The 18925-nt window shown below is 38.5% G+C and overlaps 1 long non-coding RNA gene across 4 annotated transcripts in view; it reads right to left on the minus strand.

Annotated features, from left to right (window-relative positions):
- Nucleotides 1–18925, minus strand: part of LOC129510298 (uncharacterized) — a 65544-nt gene that overhangs the window by 4436 nt on the left and 42183 nt on the right. The window lies entirely within an intron of this gene.

Here is an 18925-nt window from a genome sequence, read left to right on the forward strand (position 1 = left end):
AGTTGACAGAAGTGAAGCGTCTAGAGAGCTCTGGTTTTGAGCATAGCTGAGGGAGAGCACTCAGGTAAGTGCTCTCTTGTCCGTCTCACTATTGCAGCTGCTCTACTCTGCTCTTGTCCGTCTCACTATTGCAGCTGCTCTACTCTGCTCTGGCTTCCTTCTCAAGTCAGGCTCCCACCACCAGCAGTCATCGGATAATATGCGGCTGTTCTAGATATGAGAGCGCTTCTGTCTTTGTATCACCAACCACAGTCCCAGGGAAGCCTTGTTAGCCTGGATCACAGACCATTCTTGGACAAGTCAGAGGCATTAGGCATCTGATTGACCAACAGAGAAGGAGGGGGAAGTGGGGAAAAGGAAGAAAAAAATAGAAGTGGATCCTGGTGATAAACACAAGTGTAACACAAGAGTGGCGGCTCAACCCAGAGGTATCTTGCTGGTTTTAATCTTCTATATTATCTCAAAAGTTTAGCTTCCAAGACAAGACATGGATTGCAAATCAGTCCGTGTTCCTTTACAGATCATTCTTTATTTGTGCCTGCCCAATTTATTATATTTAAGGGAAATGAACAAAGCTTTGAAGAAGGTAAGGCTTATAGAGATGGTGCCATTCATGGGGGAAAATTGTTTCTCTGCTTTATTATATTGGTCAAAATTATGCTCCGAACCATGGTGACACTTTATTATACTATTCCTATAAATCTACATTCATCTTCCAGTTCATAAATTAGCAAAAGGAGACTACAGAGTGTGCCCCCATTACATGTTTACTTTTTTTTTTTTTCCTCAGACTCTACCAAAAAACGATGGGAGTTTCCTGTGGTTCTTTCTTATGCAGTAATATCCTTCGGCCCCATGGCACACAAAGGTCTCATTGAGCAGAAGAGTAGTACACTTCTGTGCAAAGGCCGAGAGTTGGGGATCCAGGAAATCCTCAACTGGTTTAACAAGAATGAGCACCACACCTTAAAACTCCACAGTGACCAAGTCACAAAAATTGGGTCTGTGATGAGAATTGGCAAAAATTAAGGAAGTGCCTTCAGGCAGTTGGGGTCTGTGGAGATTGAGAATTCAGATAAAGGCAAATGAGAATCTCAGGACATTCTGCTTTATCCCAGTGTCACATGTTGCTAAGACTTCTTCCCACCTTCAACAGAGAAAGAAAGAGACCCTAATGGAGAGCCCATTCCACTGCATACAGATGCCTGTCCTCACACCCTGACCCTGCAGCCCCCAAAGCATCACTCTTATTAAAACCTCCCCCTTCCCATAAATTTTTCTTTTTTTTTTTAAGATTTGATTTATTTATTCATGAGAGACACAGAGAGAGAGACTCCCTGTGCCTATGTCTCCCTGCAGCAGAGCCCGATATGGGACTTCATCCCAGGACCCTGGGATCATGACCTGAGCCAAAGGCAGGTGCTCAACCACTGAGGCACCCAGGTGCCCCTTCTTTTTCTTTTAGATCCAGGGGCAAAAGAGTGAGTAAGCCCTACTCCTCGACTCATTGTCATTGTAAGTTTGTACCAGGCCCTTCACTTATTTGTTTACTGCATGGGACTGCATGACTGGTCTCCATCTGGCTCCCCTGTTCTGACTACTTAATGGGGAACCTCCCATGGTGACATTCTCAGGTTCATATCATGTAAGTGGGAGAATCTGAGGATCAAAGAGGTTAAGTGATATGTCTAACTTCACATAGCTAGTTAAGCGGTAGAGTCAGGATTTTAAGCCAAATTTCTCTGACTCCTGGGTTTGCACCAGTCAACTGTACCATAATGCTTTCCACAGGAATCTTTTGATTCAATGACCTATGCTAAGAGGGAACAGGACCTTCCCTTCATCTGGCATCCATTGCCCCAGGTGACTTCCAGCCAGCAGGCAGAGGAGAGCCCACCCTGACACAAGGACCCAGGTTCCCTAGCCTGGGCCAACAGCGATGTGTAATCAGAGGTGAAGGATTGCCCCATTGGCTTGGGGCCAGCAGAGCTTAGCCCCCCCCCCCTCGCACCCCTGATGCAGGCATATTAACAGCTGCCATCTGGCAAATAGAGTCTCTCCATGCAAACTGCAACCCCCCCCCCCGCCCCGGGTGAATCACTAGTATGTCCAATACCAGTCAGGCCCAATGAAACTTTGACGGCTCTATTAATGAAGATGAAAACTTGAGATATGCCAAATACAGATTAAATGGCATCTTGGTAACATGATTATCTCTGAATTACTAGCTGCATGGTGAGACAGCCAAGTGACTAATCCTAGGGAAGCCTGGGCACTTGGGAGGCAAGATCTGCTACTTCCAGGATGCCATTCATTGCATTGGGGTTATACTTTAACTAAATGGAACCCCAAGAATGACTTCCTCTGTTGTAGTCACACTTTTTGAGAAAATATTTAATTTCATAAAGTTCTGAGATCCCAAATTTAGAGTGATCTGTTATAAGATGAGCAGTGAATATGTCAGGAAAAAAACAAGGAACACAAGAAATTGTCTCACGATCATGTATGTAGTTTTGTCAATAAAATGAGCAGAAGTGACAGGATCCAGATGATAGAGGGGAAAGCCTCAAAGGGGTCGCTGGCTCCCACTTTCTACTGTCTTTTGCAAGCTATTTATCTGGTGAGCTCTTCTACACTAGGGCTTTCAGTACATTAGCTGCATTAGCCCACATTATTTTCCTTGAGGTAGGCATTGTTATTCTCATCTTCCATATGGGAAAGTTCAGGCTTAAAATTAGTAGTAATTTGTCTGAGGTCCAACACTTAGTATCTGGCCATGCAGAGACTCAACCTAGGGTCTTTTCACATCCAAGGTTTGTATGGACTTGCCGTGATTTGACCTCCCAATTTTAAGGAGCTATAGAGAATTATGAAAGGGCTCCAAGAATTATTTCCAAAACAGATGGAAGGGCAGCCCAAATAAAGAAGTTATGAAACACTCATCTTTAAGACACAAGATTGGGGGGTGCCTGGCTGGCTCAGTTGGTAGAATAGGCTACTCTCGATCTTGTGAGTTTAAGCCCCACATTGAGGATAGAGATAACTTAAAAAAAAAAAGAGAGAGACACAAGATTGGAAGTTGTCAAGTAGTGGTGTGTTGGGGGAGTGACTATGAAGATCTGTGAACAATTTGACAAATGTCTTAGATTTTAGCTAGAATTGTGTAAAAAAGACTTTATTTGGCAGTTAGGGAATGAACAATGAAACCTCCAACATCCCACTTAGGCCCAAATGTCTCTAAATAATACAGTTTAGGGGCACCTAGGTGGCTCAGTCCATTAAGTGTTTGCCTTCAGCTCGCGTCGTGATTTCAGGGTCCTGGGGTCATGCCCCATATCAGGCTCCCTGCTCAGCGGAGAGCCTGCTTCTTCTCTCTCCGTTACTTGTGCTCTCTCTATCTCTGTCTCTGTCTGTCTGTCTGTCTCTCTCAAACAAATAAATAAAATCTCTAAATAAATAAATAAATAAATAAATAAATAAATAAATAATTTATCTATTTTAAATAATAGATAAATAAATAGATAAATAAATAAATAATAATAGGATGCCAAGGACGTGAATTGGTGGCATGATATATGGTCTACATTGTGCATTGTAAAAAGTTATCTAAATACATATTGAGAAAGCCTCATACTTTTCCCGCTCTATTGAAGTGAGTGTATTCCCTTGCACACAAGTTAGAAAAACAAACATTGTCTCTAAGACTTCTGATATACTGTACCTTTTCAATCAGATGCATAATTGTGGTAGGACTGTTATTGCTTACGTTCACACTCTCACTAGAGACTTTAATTTTTGGTTAAGTTCTTAAAATCCCTTTCTGGAAAAACAAATGAGATCACATTCTCCATTCTCCTGGTTAACAGTGTCATTATCACACACAGATTCTCAAACAATCAGCTAAATTCCATTGTCATTCTGAATTTCTTCTCTTTCTTTTCTGGTGCATTCACAGAACTTATTCAGGCTTCTGCCTTCTCAATGGAAAAAATTTTATAGAAACTACCATAAACGATACATAATTGAGAATGGCTTTAAAAAGCCATATGGAAGGATGAATAATCTTCCCTTTTGTTTTCATCTTTCCTAAATATTCTTCCGTTTTGTGTTTTGCGATACCTTTTGCACCCAGCTTTGGTCAAAATTGTTGTTGGCCATTTGCCAGTTTGAAATGTCCTACAAAATGAATTGCTTCTTTTGTAAATAAGAAAAAACTTTGAGAAATATTGCTTCGAAATACTGTGTCATAGTTATAGCTAGCTGGTAGCATTTTCTGTAGGGGCAAAGGAAGGTGTTGAGTTTATTGTCTGTTCAGCATGTATAAATCATGATCCAGGTAATATTTTGTGCTTGCCTTCGTATCTTCTAGTGGCTGTGGTTTGGGGCATCACAAATATTCTTTCAGGAAAGAATTGCATATTTCCTGTGTCAGAATGGGCTTTCATTTTGGATTAAACTTTCAAAGGACGCCAGTACCAGACGAAAATTGGGACAAATCTTTAACCACCAATTTCTTGGCTGAGGCTTAACGAGGACACCATGATTTTCAAGTGAATGAGATCACCCACTTTCACTGGCTTCCTTTTCTTACTTTTTACTTTCAGAAGTTAATTTATTCCTCTTACAACTTAAATGCCAAGCTCTTCTAATATTATTCTTGCAAGGTAACTTCTGATTTAGCCACTCTTCTCTTTTTCCCAGATCACCCTATGCTTTTCAGAAAAAAGAAATATCTCTAAATGGCACATCATGGACAAATATCAGAGTTGTGAGCTCATTCTTAAACCAAAGGGGTTGTCAAAGTTAACCCAATAATGTATTGTGGGCAATTCATGTATAGGGCACATTATCATATAAATAATAATGTTTTATAATTTTCACAAACTTGGAAATGATAGTGAAAGCACACTTGAGAGAAGCCTTTAAAGCTCACATTTAAAAGAGATATAGTTCTCAAAAAAAAAGAAATATAGGTCTCCATTTTTGCCCAGTGAAATGCTTATATATATTCACACTATGAATCACTATGTTGGATTATTAAAATAACTTTCAATAATTTTCTTTCCAAATACAATTATTCTTGAATCATATATCTTAATATAATATTCAAAATTATAAGGATAGAATGAAAAAAACTTTACTGAAATGATGGGCCCTGTAAGGCAGGATTGGATTGATGGTCAATTAAAACTGTACCTGTACACTTTCATTCACAATGTGGATTATTTTTCTTCACCTCAGAAAATTAGCTGAAATAAGATGTATTATGCCAAGATATCTGGGCAGGAAATTGCCACTAGGTGTGAACAAGAGACATCCAATCTCTCCATTCTAATGAAAATGCAATCAGTCATATCTACACAAAAAGAAAAGACAAAATATCCCCAAGACTCAAATATTTAGAAAAGCACCATTAAAAATCAGTTCATGTACAACTTATACTGAGAAGAACTGAATTAATGAATCGGATGCAAAAAAAAAAAGTCAAGTTTTGTTGATTTTAAGCTCCTCTCCCACTGACTTTTTTATTTGAAAAAAAAATTTAAGAAAAAAATCAGCTTCAACATCTCTCTAATACAAAAGAAAATATATATATATATATGACATCTGGGCTCTCCTTGGATATACAGTGTATCTAAGAGCTACTCAGAATCAATGCATAAGAAATACATTATAAAACAATGCAAATACTTCATAGCACAGTTAGCCAGGCCATAGCCAAATACAGAGCAAAAAATACAGTGAGGAGAGCCTGTTGGATAAGAGACATGAAGATTCTTCATCTTTCTATATCATAGCTCAAATATGCCAATTTTCATCTTGGGAAAGTCTTCATTTTAAAGACCAAGGCCCAATATTCTAGCATCTTGGGGTTAAAAAGAGAATCTGGACAGCATAGTTTAGTGGAAATGTTACTGGAGACCAACAATTACCAATGTCACGATGAATATCTTGAAAAATATTAACCAACTCATAAGCTTCACTACTTGTGTGTGTGTGCACGTGTGTACATGTGTGTTTTAATACAAGTGTTTTCCCGAATAAACTTGGCCAAAAAACTCCTTCTTTAGCTGCTGGTATATTTTTGTTTTCATATGTGGCACTGAACGAATTTCTGTAGTTGTGAACAACTACATTTGATTAAAATCTGTCAGACTTATCTTTTTAGCAGGAGAAAAGAAATATGTGTTTCTGCAGAAAGGAAATCAATGTGTCTTTATGATAGATGCAGAGAAGAAAGTTGGATACTGTCACTTTAGGTGATGAAGCAGAAAGACAGGGTAGCTCCCTTGCCATCATCATTGGCTACTGACATAATTGTTGTGAGGCAAAGCCCTATTTAAATTTTATAATCCTTGTTTATAGGATAGACTTACAGTCACTGACCTAATAGTTATCACTCCAACTGGTTAAGTTACAAAGTCTTGTGTCTGAGATGTCCATAGTTTGCTTTGTTTAAATTTTTTTAGTCAATATTTTTGAGGCAGAGCTCTGCACTGTAAGAAAGAATACTCCCTTCCCCATAAGAAGGCACCAGGTCTTCAAGGGCAGGTAACTGTAGCAGAGAATCTCCTTTATCAAGGAAAACAGAAGAAAGAAACCTCAAAATCTTCCCCCAGGCAATGCCTGAGACAAATGAAGCAGAAAGCATCCTCAAAGGGACAATTGGAAGACTGTTTCATGACAAAAACATGCCCAGAGATTTCTTCCTTTCTCTTGGGACACACCAACCTACCCAGGATCCCAAGGGTCTCTAGATACAGCTCTGCCAGATAGAAAAAAAGATTCAGCCTTGGAATTGTGAGATTATAAAATTCTCCATTCCAAAATGGTACGACAGCAGACCTCAGAATTAAGAGAGCCTCAGAATATCAGGGTGAGCCAAGATGTCTTTGCAGCATGAGTCTCTGCTGTCTCTGTGATTCCAACCAGTAAAACCATTTTAATGAGTTTATAAAGTCATGCCAAGATTTGTGAACTCACATGTCAGTTGAAATTACTATCTCTCCAGCTTCATGAATGGCATCTGTCAGTAAAGTATCTGAAGTGTTTATTTGGGGCCGAGATTTCAATAATGTTCTATGTATAAGTTCCTCTCATAACTAATTTTTTTAAAAGATTTTATTTACTAACTTGAGAAAGGAGAGAGAGAGAACAAGTGGAGGAGGGACAGAGGGAGAAGCAGACCCCCCACTGAACAGTGAGCCCGACACAGGACTAGACACCAAGATCTTGGGATCATGACCTGACTGCAGGCAGATGCTTAACCAACTGAGCCACCCAGCACCGTTAATTAACTTGTTAAAAAATGATATGTTGGTTTTGTTCTGTAATTAATGAATGTTCCTAGAAGGCACTACATGGATGTGAGTGTGCACGTGTGCACTTTGCATATTTGCCCAGACCTGATTAAACCATTAAATGATAGTGGGTGTAGACCACCTAGCCCAGGTTTTGGAACATGGTAGCTATTCCTTACAGGTTCATTCTTTATTTATAATTCCCCACTTCAACTTGTGTATCCTAGAAATTAAATCAATAAGCACAAATAACTAATGCACTTGCCTAAAGCTAAATGACTCTCTTTTCCCCCAATGTCCACCTTCTCTCCCTACATCACTCCTACAATCTCCAAGCTATTCAAGTATCAGAGTTTAAGAATTACACATTAAGAATTCATTGGCCATCATCACATCCATTATAAGTAATTGGAAGCCTTCCCACAATTTATGTAAAATTGGAATAGTTAAGATAGATTCTTATATTACAGTAATAGATGCTATCTGGTAATTGTGTCATATGCTTTGGATACACTAAAGGATTTGATTTGCTAATACTCTGTTTGTAATTCTTTATAGAAATTGATCTTCAAATTCTGTACTTTTTTAAGATTTTATTTCTTTATTTCAGAGAGAGAGAGAAAGCATGTCAGCGGGGAGAGGCAGAGGGGGATGGAGAGGGAGAAAGAATTTGAAGCAGACTCTGGAGTGAGTGAGGAGCCCTGACTTGGGGGCTCAAACCCACAATCTTGAGACCATGACCTGAGCTGAAACTAAGAATCAGATGCTTAACCAACTGAGCCACCCAGGTGCCCCTGCACAGTCTTGAGACTCTGTCTTCACAAAATTATTTTATATATTTCCTTTTTATGGGCAAATAGATTTTGTGTAACACTGGAATTGATTTTTTTAAGCTGTAATGGGGACACCTGGGTGACTCAGTGGTTGAGTGCCTGCCTTCAGCTTGGGTCATGATCCCCAGGTCCTGGGACCTAGTCCCACACTGGGCTCCCCACAGGGAGCCTGCTTCTCCCTCTGCCTGTGTCTCTGTCTCTCTGTGTGTGTCTCTCATGAATAAATAAATAAAATATTTTAAAATTTTTTAATTAAAAATAAATAAACTGTAATGAATTCACTTATAAAACCATCTAGATCTGGTGACTTTTTCAGTGATAGATCTTTTAGTTTCCAATCTCTTCACTAATAATAGGTCTAGTCATGTTTCTTAAACTAGTTATTTTAAGAGTTTTTATTTTTACTAGAGAATTTTCCTCTGCCTTGAGGTTTTCACATTTATATCTAGAGTTATACATAACATCTACCAGTAACTTCTCTCATCTCCATATTTGTGGTTATATTCCTTGAAAATTCTGTATTTATCTTGATTTCTCTCTATTAGGCTTGTCAGGGGTGTATCTAGTTCAGTAAACTTACAAAAAAATTAATTTTGATTTTACTTATACCATTTTGTGTTTGTTTTCTATCTCCTTCAGTTTTAGATTTCATCTTTATTAATTTCCTCCCTCTACATCCCCATTGTATTTTGTTCCTTTTGAATTTGAATTTTCTAAAATTTATTCTCAATCTTTATTTTTTTTTTAAGATTTATTTATCTAGGGACACCTGGATAGCTCAGCAGTTAAGCATCTGCCTTCAGCTCAGGGCGTGATCCTGAGATCTGGGATCGAGTTCCACATCGGGCTCCCTTCATAGAGCCTGCTTCTCCCTCTGCCTGTGTCTCTGCCTCTCTCTCTATGTCTCTCATGAATGAATAAATAAAATCTTTTTTAAAAAGCTGTATTTATCTATTTGAGAGAGAGAAAGAGAAAGCATGCAGAGGGGAGGGGCAGAGTAAGAGGGAGAAAAAGTCTTAAGCAGACTCCATGTTGAGGACTGAACCCAATGATCAGGACCCTGAGATCACAACCGGAGACAAAACCAAGAGTCAGACACTTAACCAACTATGCCACCAGATGCCCATCAATCTTTTTTTTAAACACTGAAGACAATTTCAAGATACAAGGTCTTTCCTGAGTACAAAGTATGCTTGAATGTCTCATATTTTATATACTCATACTATATTGTAACTGCACTCTTGTATCTGAGCATCATACCTCCATAGTTGCCACATTTGTGTGTGTGTGTGTGTGTGTGTGTGTGCGTGTACTGTCACAAAGATTAGGATATCTCCCTCTCTAAGTAATTCTTTATACCACCCAGAGTACCCAGCCAAGCTTTTTGCCCATGTGCAGAATTTTTAAGTTATAGAAAGCAAAAAACTTGCCAGAGTATTTAACTCAAAGAAGCCTATGCACACCTACCCATTTATCTTCCAAGAATCAGGGGAGGCTGGAAAACAGAATGTTCCATGGAGATGATTCTGGTACATTGGATAATGAAAAAGGAAGGTGTGGCATCAGATTTAAGCAAGTTAGAGATGGGCTCCAATTCCACTTACCACTGAGTGATTTATCTTCTCAGAACCTCAATTTATTCACATATAAAGTTTAAAAAAATAATTCCTTACTCAGAAAACTGTTATGAGGATTAAATGAGATAATCCATGAATGTGCCTCGCACATAATAAGAGCTCCATAATTATGAGCTCCCAGCATTACTGCTATTAGCATTATCATTACAGTGGAGGCAAAGTGATGAAGTACTAAAGAATGGAGGGGCAGAAGCAAGTTAAGGGGAAGGGGAACTGGGAAAAAGACAAGAAATAGAGGACCTGAGCCCTGTCTTAACCCAGTGGTCTTGGAAACACTGATTATTTAAAGAGCTTTTAAATCATTTCCCACTAATGATGACTGGGTTGGGTCTATATTTTGTTTCCATCTTGCTAAATAGTGTTACACCAAACCTCTCAAAAAAGTGTCCGGCCCCAAAGAAGACCACAGGGATGGAGTGTGTTGGGTAAGGTGAAATGGCACAACAGTCATGCCACCACCAGCTGGTGACTGAGTGCCCATGCCTGGAAAACTTCAGCTTTACGGGCCTGTCTTGTGAAAAAAAGAAGCACCTATTTTGGTTTTATTTTGTGGGTGAAATGAAGTCTGGGAAGGGGCAGCTGCACCTTATCACTGTCCCACTTGGCCAGAGATCTTTCAGAAACTCCAGCCACAGGGTTGGGTTCTAACCTCACTCTTGCCATTGACTAACGGTGTGGCCTTGAACAAGGTGCCTAACCTTTCTGTGTCTCAGTAAAAGGGATTTTTTTTACAAACTTTTATAAAGCACTATTTTAAGTGCCTTACATATATTAATCTATTTAATTCTTACAAGTATAGGAACTAAGTGAGATAGGGTGTAGTGAGAATTAAATGAATATATTTAAAGTACTTACAGACCTTGTTTGGCATAATGAGTGCAATGGAAGTATGAGCTGCTACTGTCATCACTGTTGTAAATGCTACACATTAGCTGTCACCATCCTCGTCACCATCACCATCATCACCATAATTATCATCAACACCATCACCATTATCATCACTGGGTTCAGTTGCAGTATAGCATTTTCTCTCTCTTCATTCCACCTACAAGATTTCTTCCCATTTCTCAGGCACAAAGAGTAATTTTAGTATTTCCTTCACATCCTCCTCCCCATCTTACATTTACCATCCTCATGTTCTAAGACCTTACTTCTTCCCACAAACTTAAAAGAATGCCAACTCTCCCCAGAACAACAGAGTGTCAAGCATAGTGTTAGGGGTTCCCACCTACACACAGTGTGAGGCACAAGGTGTCAGGACCAACCCAGTCAGAAAGCTGAGATTCAAACGCCTGTCCATTGACCTCCAAAGTCACTCTTGCCTTATTATAGGCACATAGCCTTAAAATATCCATGTTTTTACCTATCACTCTCAAACCTGAATGGTTTGTTCACAAAGCATATCATCCAAGTTTTTAAAATAAATAATCATGCTACCTGGATATATTTATATCTTATTCTCAGTCTTCTATATGTTTGAAATTTTCAAAAAATACGTGAACTGATCTGTAGCATATAATATGCCTTCTTGACAAACAACAGTTTCTTAGTCAAGATACATAAACCTCTTGAGATGATTATACCAATTAAGATGTCTTACTATACATATTTTAGAGCAATATCCTGACAGAGATAAAAGTTAGAAATGACCCAAATGTTGAGTAAATATGAATTGCTTAAGGATACATTAGTAAATCCAGAAAATGAAATAGTTTGAAGCCATAAAAAATATATTAAATAAATACATCTGCGTATATAGAACAGGATGCAATTTTACGTACCTGCAAGGAGATATACCAGTGGGTTCACAATGGCTGATTTGTTTTAAAAGGGAAAATTCATCCTGGGAATGAATGTTTTTAGTTTTGCTCTTTATATATTCTAAATTTTCTATGTAACAAATATACATTGCTTTTATAATATCTCAAAACAATAGAAGAAACTAGGTTCTGGTGGAAAACATAGTTGCACTTATCTCAACCAGCTCAACTCTCCCCAGTTAAGCTTTTAATCTGCTGTCTCATCAGGCTGTGCATTTGTTTGATAGATGGCTAAGATGCCTCTGTCCTATCATACTGTTATTTGCTTTGAACTCTAAACATCTGGGTGGCAAAATCTCTAGCTGTTTAATATTGGGCTTTTTTAGTGTTTGAATATATAGAAAAAATACGTAAAATTGTTCAGATCATCATGATAAAATGAACAACTAGTTCTATGCACTAAAGGCAAAATTAACCTCATAACTTTGGTGCAGGAAGAGAAATAAGGGTTGACCCATGTCACTCTCCTATGTCCCATTTCAGTGGCATCCTACAGAGCACAGGACACTGAGTGCCCTTAGCCATGTTGAAATAATCACAAATACAGGTCTCTTAACCACCTACTGCACTTTCTTTCTGGTATAATAGTTATACCATAGAAACAACCCCTTTGCTTCAATAGATAGTTAACCATATTCATTAACAATTTTCAAAGCCCTTATTTTTCTTATCACTCTGAGCATGCACTTTATATATTAATGATAATGAACACATGTTTAGGAACTAGTAAAGAGCTGAATTCACATTTTTTATTGAATGTATATTTTATATTTATATTTTCTGATTAAAATCAGGAGGATAGCTGGTAATTTTTTTTTTACTCCTATAGGAGAGAAAGAGAGGGGTTTTGCCTGCTTAAAAACTAAAATGGGGCTCCCTGGGTGGCACAGTCAGTTAAGTGGTTTTGGCTCAGGTCTGATCTCAGAGTCATGAGACTGAGCCCCCCTTCAGGCTCCATGCTCCAAGAGGAGTCTGCTTGATTTTTCTCTCCCCCTCGGCCCCTCCCCTCTGCTCTCTCTCTCTCTGTATCTCTCTAAAATAAATAAATAAATCTAAAAATTGTATCTGAAAAATGAAAATTTCAATTAAACATCCAGATGTTCTATATTCGTGACATCAAATACATAAAGAACTAGGTTTGTGGGGATTGTAGGGGTTCTTTTTTAATTTTTATTTAGTCAATTGGCATTATGTGAAACACCACAGTGGACTGAAAAACTCTCCTCTCTTTCAAAAATCAGAATACAATAAGCTGAACTTTCCTCTTGTATCTTTCTCAGAAGTTTTTGAAAAATGTGATGGGCATGGGTTAAAAGTATTAAAAGCCAGGACACCTGATGGCTCAACAGTACTCTTACTGTGAGGACATTTTATAAAGAAATGACATAATGGCGTTAGCATTTTAATGTTCAAAGTATCATTCTGGCAATAGTATGAAGAATAGATTGGTAAGCATATAATATTGTGGGCTGTTGCAATATTCCATATAAAAATATTAAGAACTGAATTAAGGGTGTTACAGTTAGGGATGGAAAAAAGCAAGCAGGGTCAAACAGTAGTAAGTCATTAGCAGTGACAGAACTTGTGAATTGGTTTGATGAAGAGTAAAGATGAAGAGAAGAGCGTATGATAGTCCTAGGTTTTGGCCTTGAGCAACCAAGGATATGGTGCCACATTTTCCCAAATCAGGGCATACAGGAGGAGAAAGAGATTTTTTCCAGGAAAGTAGTTAGAGGAGATATCACATTTCATTTTCCAGGCATTGCATTTATGGTATCTAGAAGATATCTAAGGAAAAATTTGCATTCACTAGAATGTAAGATCCTTGAGGGCAGGGACCTTGTTGGTTTAGTTCAGCCAATCAGGTGGCTTTCAACATATTCATTGCTGTGCACGACAACTGAAAGATGATAAATGCTCAGCAAATTCTAGTTGAATAAGTGTTCTCGAATAAATTTGTGGGTCTGGATCTCAGGACAGCGTTTCAGGAAATTATTCAATGCTCTCTGGTTTCCAGAGAACTCTAGAGTCTCCTCTGATGTCCACCAAGACCATTTTACATCTTCACATACTGTGATTCTGGTCCACTCCCAAGGGAGCGAATTAAAAAAATCTTACTAAGATTCCCAGTGGTCCTGTTACTCTTTGTTTGCAGATATAGGCGAGGTTGTTTGTTTACTGACACAGGAGGAAAAATTACAAAATAAATTTTCGAAGTGGTCAGACTGAGCAGAATGAATGGTAAAGTCATAGCATTGCAGTGAGCCTCGGTTTTTTGTTTTTTTTTTTTTTTAATCAGACATATGGCTTTCAAGTTGCTATTGAAATGGTTAGGAGGGCCAAGTATAATTATTGAAGATGACTGTGATCCACATATACACCAAAACTCTAAAGGAGATTGTTGTATTAGAATGAGTAGCAGTGGGAAATACATAGCACCAGCAGAAATCTGGAAAAGACCTTAAGAAAGGAAAACCGCCTTAGTAAATGGCTCTGCTACTTGGAGAAGTTGGAACAAATCTTCCTTGCCAGAGAAGCTTGAATTACCTGCCTATCCCTTTAAGCATTTTCATGTACAAATCAAACACAGATGGCCCATTACGTTTATGACCTCCTGTCAATTACTCTAGATGGAGCATGCATTAATTATTGAAATATTTTCATAGTATACAAGTTTTTAGTGGTTACATTGCCTCAGATAATTTCAACTTTCTGATTAGAAGCTGGTATAAACTATTTTATTTATGAAAATTAATCTCTTGAATGTAGTAAAACCTACAAATACAGTAGTAGATTTTTTTTTTCCATTTTACAAAGCCAAACTAAAAATCCTGGCCCCTATCCTTGGAAGTCAGCGTTATGTTAGCATTGCATGCAATACATAAACTCTGCCAAAATCTATTACAATTGTAGTAAATTTTGATTACTGGAGTTGTTTGTTATTTATGTCTAGAAGATAAAGATAATATTGGGAATAGCCCTCTCCTATTCAATGTATAAATTACATCCATAAAATATCTTGTTTTGTAAACAGTAAAATAAAAAAAAAGACTAAACTTGGTAGAAGCTTCAAATATTTGCATCTACTTTCGTTCAAGTCAATAAACACTTTGGATGATGTAAAAGTCCACAGAGTGCTTAGACTTTTAACTGTGCCACTAGTTTTGGTCTGACATGCTTAAAAAAAAAAAAAAGTGCTGGGGCCTTTTGACTGCTAAAGAAAAATAAGAATATTCAATGAAGCTTCATTTTCAGAGAACATAAAGATACTTGCAAAGGGAGCTTCGAGAAAGGCTTATGTATTTTCTGTCATTCTGGAAGGAAACTATTCGTTCAACAAACCTCAAGCACCTACTATGTGCAGAGAACCTTTCTGGGCATTTGGAGTACCTTGAGGAACAAAACAAAGATTTCTTCTCCTACCAGGATAGGTTCTAGGAGAATTGATTGCCTCCTTTAATCTCTTTGCACAGAGAAGAACGCTAAAGCTCAGAGAGGTAAGCTAACTGACCTAACATCACCCAGAAAGAAAGCTGTAAGTCAGAATAAGAGCCTAGGCCATCGGAACCCATCTTCTTAACCAAATATATCTCTTGTACTTTTCCCATTTCCAACTGACCTTTTTCTGGGTCCTTGAGAAGTTAATATTTGAATGTAGCTAGCTGGACTCTATTCAGTAGAAGTCCTCAGCTAGGCAGACTGGCCCTAAAAAAAAAAAAATGTCTCAGGGCACCTGGGTGGCTCAGTGGTTGAGCATCTCTTTTTGGGCTCAGGGCATGATCCCAGAGTCCTGGGATTGAGTTCTGCATTGGGTTCCCCACAGGGAGCTTCTCCCTCTGCCTATACTCTGCTTCTCTCTGTGTGTCTCTAATGAACAAATAAATAAATCTTTTTAAAATTTTTATCAATTTAAAAAATCCATCATCTGTGTTTCTTCTCTCTGAAATCCACTCATGTTTAGGCAAAGAATGCTACAAAGAAGACATCATTGATTGTTATACTGTATGTCAGCAAATTGAATTTAAATTAAAAAAAAAAAAAAAGACATCATCACAGGAATGTTGATTTTGGAGCCCAGTGGGAGAAGGTGGCCCTAGAGGCAGCAAGTAAAGTTAACAAGCAATCATTGGCCTCTTTCTCTGGCCAAAGCCAAGGAGGGATTGAAAAGTGGAACTCTAGTGAGGCACAAATGGAAGGTGCTAATGGCACTGTGCTTTCACAATGGGTTTGCATTGTGGGGAAGAAAGCAATCCCCACATGTCATGGTGGCAGCTCAAGGCTGGAAAAGCTAGAATCATGCAAGGGAGGGGGGATATAGAATATGTGTCAGGTGAAAGTGATGCTTATCTATTGGACCCCTCTCTTAGACATTCAAAAAAAAATACTGCTAGTGGGAGAATTCTCATAAAAATTAATGGCATTAGTTAAATGCTGTTCAATTACTTTTGTGTGTTAATTTTGCCACTCTAAAAGAAAATGATCTATTTCCCAACCACAAATAATAAAACTCCCCACCTCCAGTTTATTTAGCACTTCATACTTTCTAAAACCTTCCTGTTATTGGTGAGACTCAGATGGCTGTCTGACGTCACATCAAATTTGATAGACAATAGCCAAGAACTTAGGCTTCCCAACTTACAGTATCAAGCTCTGGATACTCTTTCAGGCTTCTTATTTAGTCCTCATCAAAGTAGACACAGAAAGTGTCATCATGGTCATTGGCCAAATGAGAGCCTGAAGCTCAAGACCCAGAACAAGTCAGTCCCCAATTCAGTTCAAAGGGAAATGACTGAGCATACAAAGTAGTCCATTAAGGGCGTGTTGGTAAGGAGGGAACAGGTAGGAGAAGCCAAGTCATACAAGAAAAGAAGATGGAATATGCAGTAATGGAAGTATGTACAAGGCAAAGAAGTCAGAGGTAGAAGTGATTAATTTCATCCAGGATTGAATAAAAGTCTACCCAGTTACAAATATACCTAATTTGTTGTAATCGAAACTGGAATGATATTGTGACTTGTCATGCAGTGTCTAAAGCTGTTCTTTTTTATGGGATAAAAGAATCACCTGAGAAGCTTGGAAAAAATGCAGTCTGATCCTTAATGAATCAGCAACTTTGCACACAGAGTGCAGGAACCTGATTTTTAATAAGCCATATTTGGAGCCCATGGTCTAAAACCTTGCTACTCAAAGTATGGTCTGTGGACAAGCAGCTACTTAGGAAGAAAATCTTAGAACTCACTCAGGTATACTGAATGAGAATGTGCAGTTTAACAAGATCCCCAAGTGACTTCCTCTACATATCACAATTTAAAGAGCACTGGTCTACAGCTTCCCCCTTCTACTATGTATTCATTTTATCAGAAAAAAATAAGTCAGGGGCCCCTGAGTGGCTAAGTTGGTTGAGCATCCAACTCTTGATTTTGGCTCAGGTCATGATCTCAGGGTCTTGGGATCAAGCCATGTGTGGGGCTCCACACTCAGCAGGAGGTCTGCTTAAGGATTCTCTCTCTCGGGATCCCTGGGCGGCGCAGCGGTTTGGCGCCTGCCTTTGGCCCAGGGCGCGATTCTGGAGACCCGGGATCGAATCCCACGTCGGGCTCCCGGTGCATGGAGCCTGCTTCTCCCTCTGCCTGTGTCTCTGTCTCTCTCTCTCTCTCTCTCTCTCCCTCTCTCTGTGACTATCATAAATAAATAAATAAATAAATAAATAAATAAATAAATAAATAAATAGAAAAAAAAAGGATTCTCTCTCTCGGGGATCCCTAGGTGGCTCAGTGGTTTAGCGCCTGCCTTTGGCCCAGGGTGCGATCCTGGAGTCCAGGGATTGAGTCCCACATCAGGCTCCCTGCATGGAGCCTGCTTCTCCCTCTGCCTGTGTCTCTGCCTCTCTCTCTCTCTCTCTATGTCTATCATAAATAAATAAATATATATATATAAATATATAAATAAATAAATAAATCTTTAAAAAAAAATTCTCTCTCTCCTCTCCCTCTGCCCCTCCCCCCACTCACATACATGCACACTCTCGTTCTCGCTCTCTCAAATAAACAAATAAATCTTTTTTAAAAAGAAAAGACAAATTAACTCGGCATGACGTAAAGTGTTCTTAGTGAACCCACGCAGGACCCAAGGGAGCTCTGTTTTTATCCCCAACTTCCTTCCCAATCTAACATTCTAGATTTCCATCACCGTCTGATAAAAAAAAAAAAAAAAATACAAAATACCAATCAAGATTTTCTCCTAAATTTTGTTGAAACTCAGCATCTAAGTCGTGGACTATCAAGTATTTCAAGCATTTCCAAAAGTTGCCTGTGACATATTTTGGAAAGTAAATCACTATTTGCACCTGCCTCAATTTCCAGTAAATCTCCTATTTTTCCACAGTTCCTTGAAGACTAGTAAAGTATTCTGGCAATCCCATCTGCTAGTTTTCTTTGTCCCCCTCCACCTCCGCCCCACAAGATAATCAGTCCATCAAGATCAGGAGACACGGGTGTGTTTATAGTAGCTGGGGAAGCTATGACGAATTCTACCCTTGTGCTAAAGCGTCAGGTTCCTTACAAGTGTTTGTTTAAACCAAGCTTCTTGAGTGGAATTGGTGCAATTTCTCCTTGTTTGTAAGGGCAAGGCATACTCTGCCCTACTTAGGAGGAAGCCCTCCAGCCGCCATTCCAGAATAACAGAGGAAGAAATTCCCTTCCTCCAGCCCGATTGTCACCACTCAGCTAGGAGCAATACAGCTAGTGTAATGCCTGGATTTTGACATGCACTTATTATTTTATAATATAAAAGACATTTTAAAGAAATAAAATTACTGGCAATTCTACCACTCTGACAAGTTCATGGGCCATCTGCAAAGAAAGTTAAGTTTACGTGTGGGTTTGCCATTTCACTTTCCCTAAGAGTATGTCAAAAATAGTTTTCAACATGGTTATAGACTTCACAGTATTTCCGTGCCGGTATAACAGTTCAATATTGATATGCTATGTATATGTCATCAATCTGCTACTCTTGGACATATCGTGGGCTTCTAATTTTTCATTATTAGAAATGCAGTCTGATCCTAATCAGACTAACAATCTAATCTTAGAATTTTTAGTGACTCAATCCCAATAATTGGCAGGTATCTTTAAAGAAAAGAAAAAGTCAGTTTGTGGCCAGGATGACTTTGCTAACTTACATTAGGCTACTCAGAAGTGTATACCATTAGTTAGAAGGGGGAACAGGCAAAAAAAAAAAGTATATAAAATCAATGCTTTTTATCTTAAAAATCAGCTGAAAGTACATGCTTTACTAAGAGACCCAAAAGTATCATTTTCATCCATGAATTACTA

Source organism: Nyctereutes procyonoides, unplaced genomic scaffold (assembly GCF_905146905.1).
Source record: "Nyctereutes procyonoides isolate TBG_1078 unplaced genomic scaffold, NYPRO_anot_genome, whole genome shotgun sequence".
Classification (NCBI taxonomy): domain Eukaryota; kingdom Metazoa; phylum Chordata; class Mammalia; order Carnivora; family Canidae; genus Nyctereutes; species Nyctereutes procyonoides.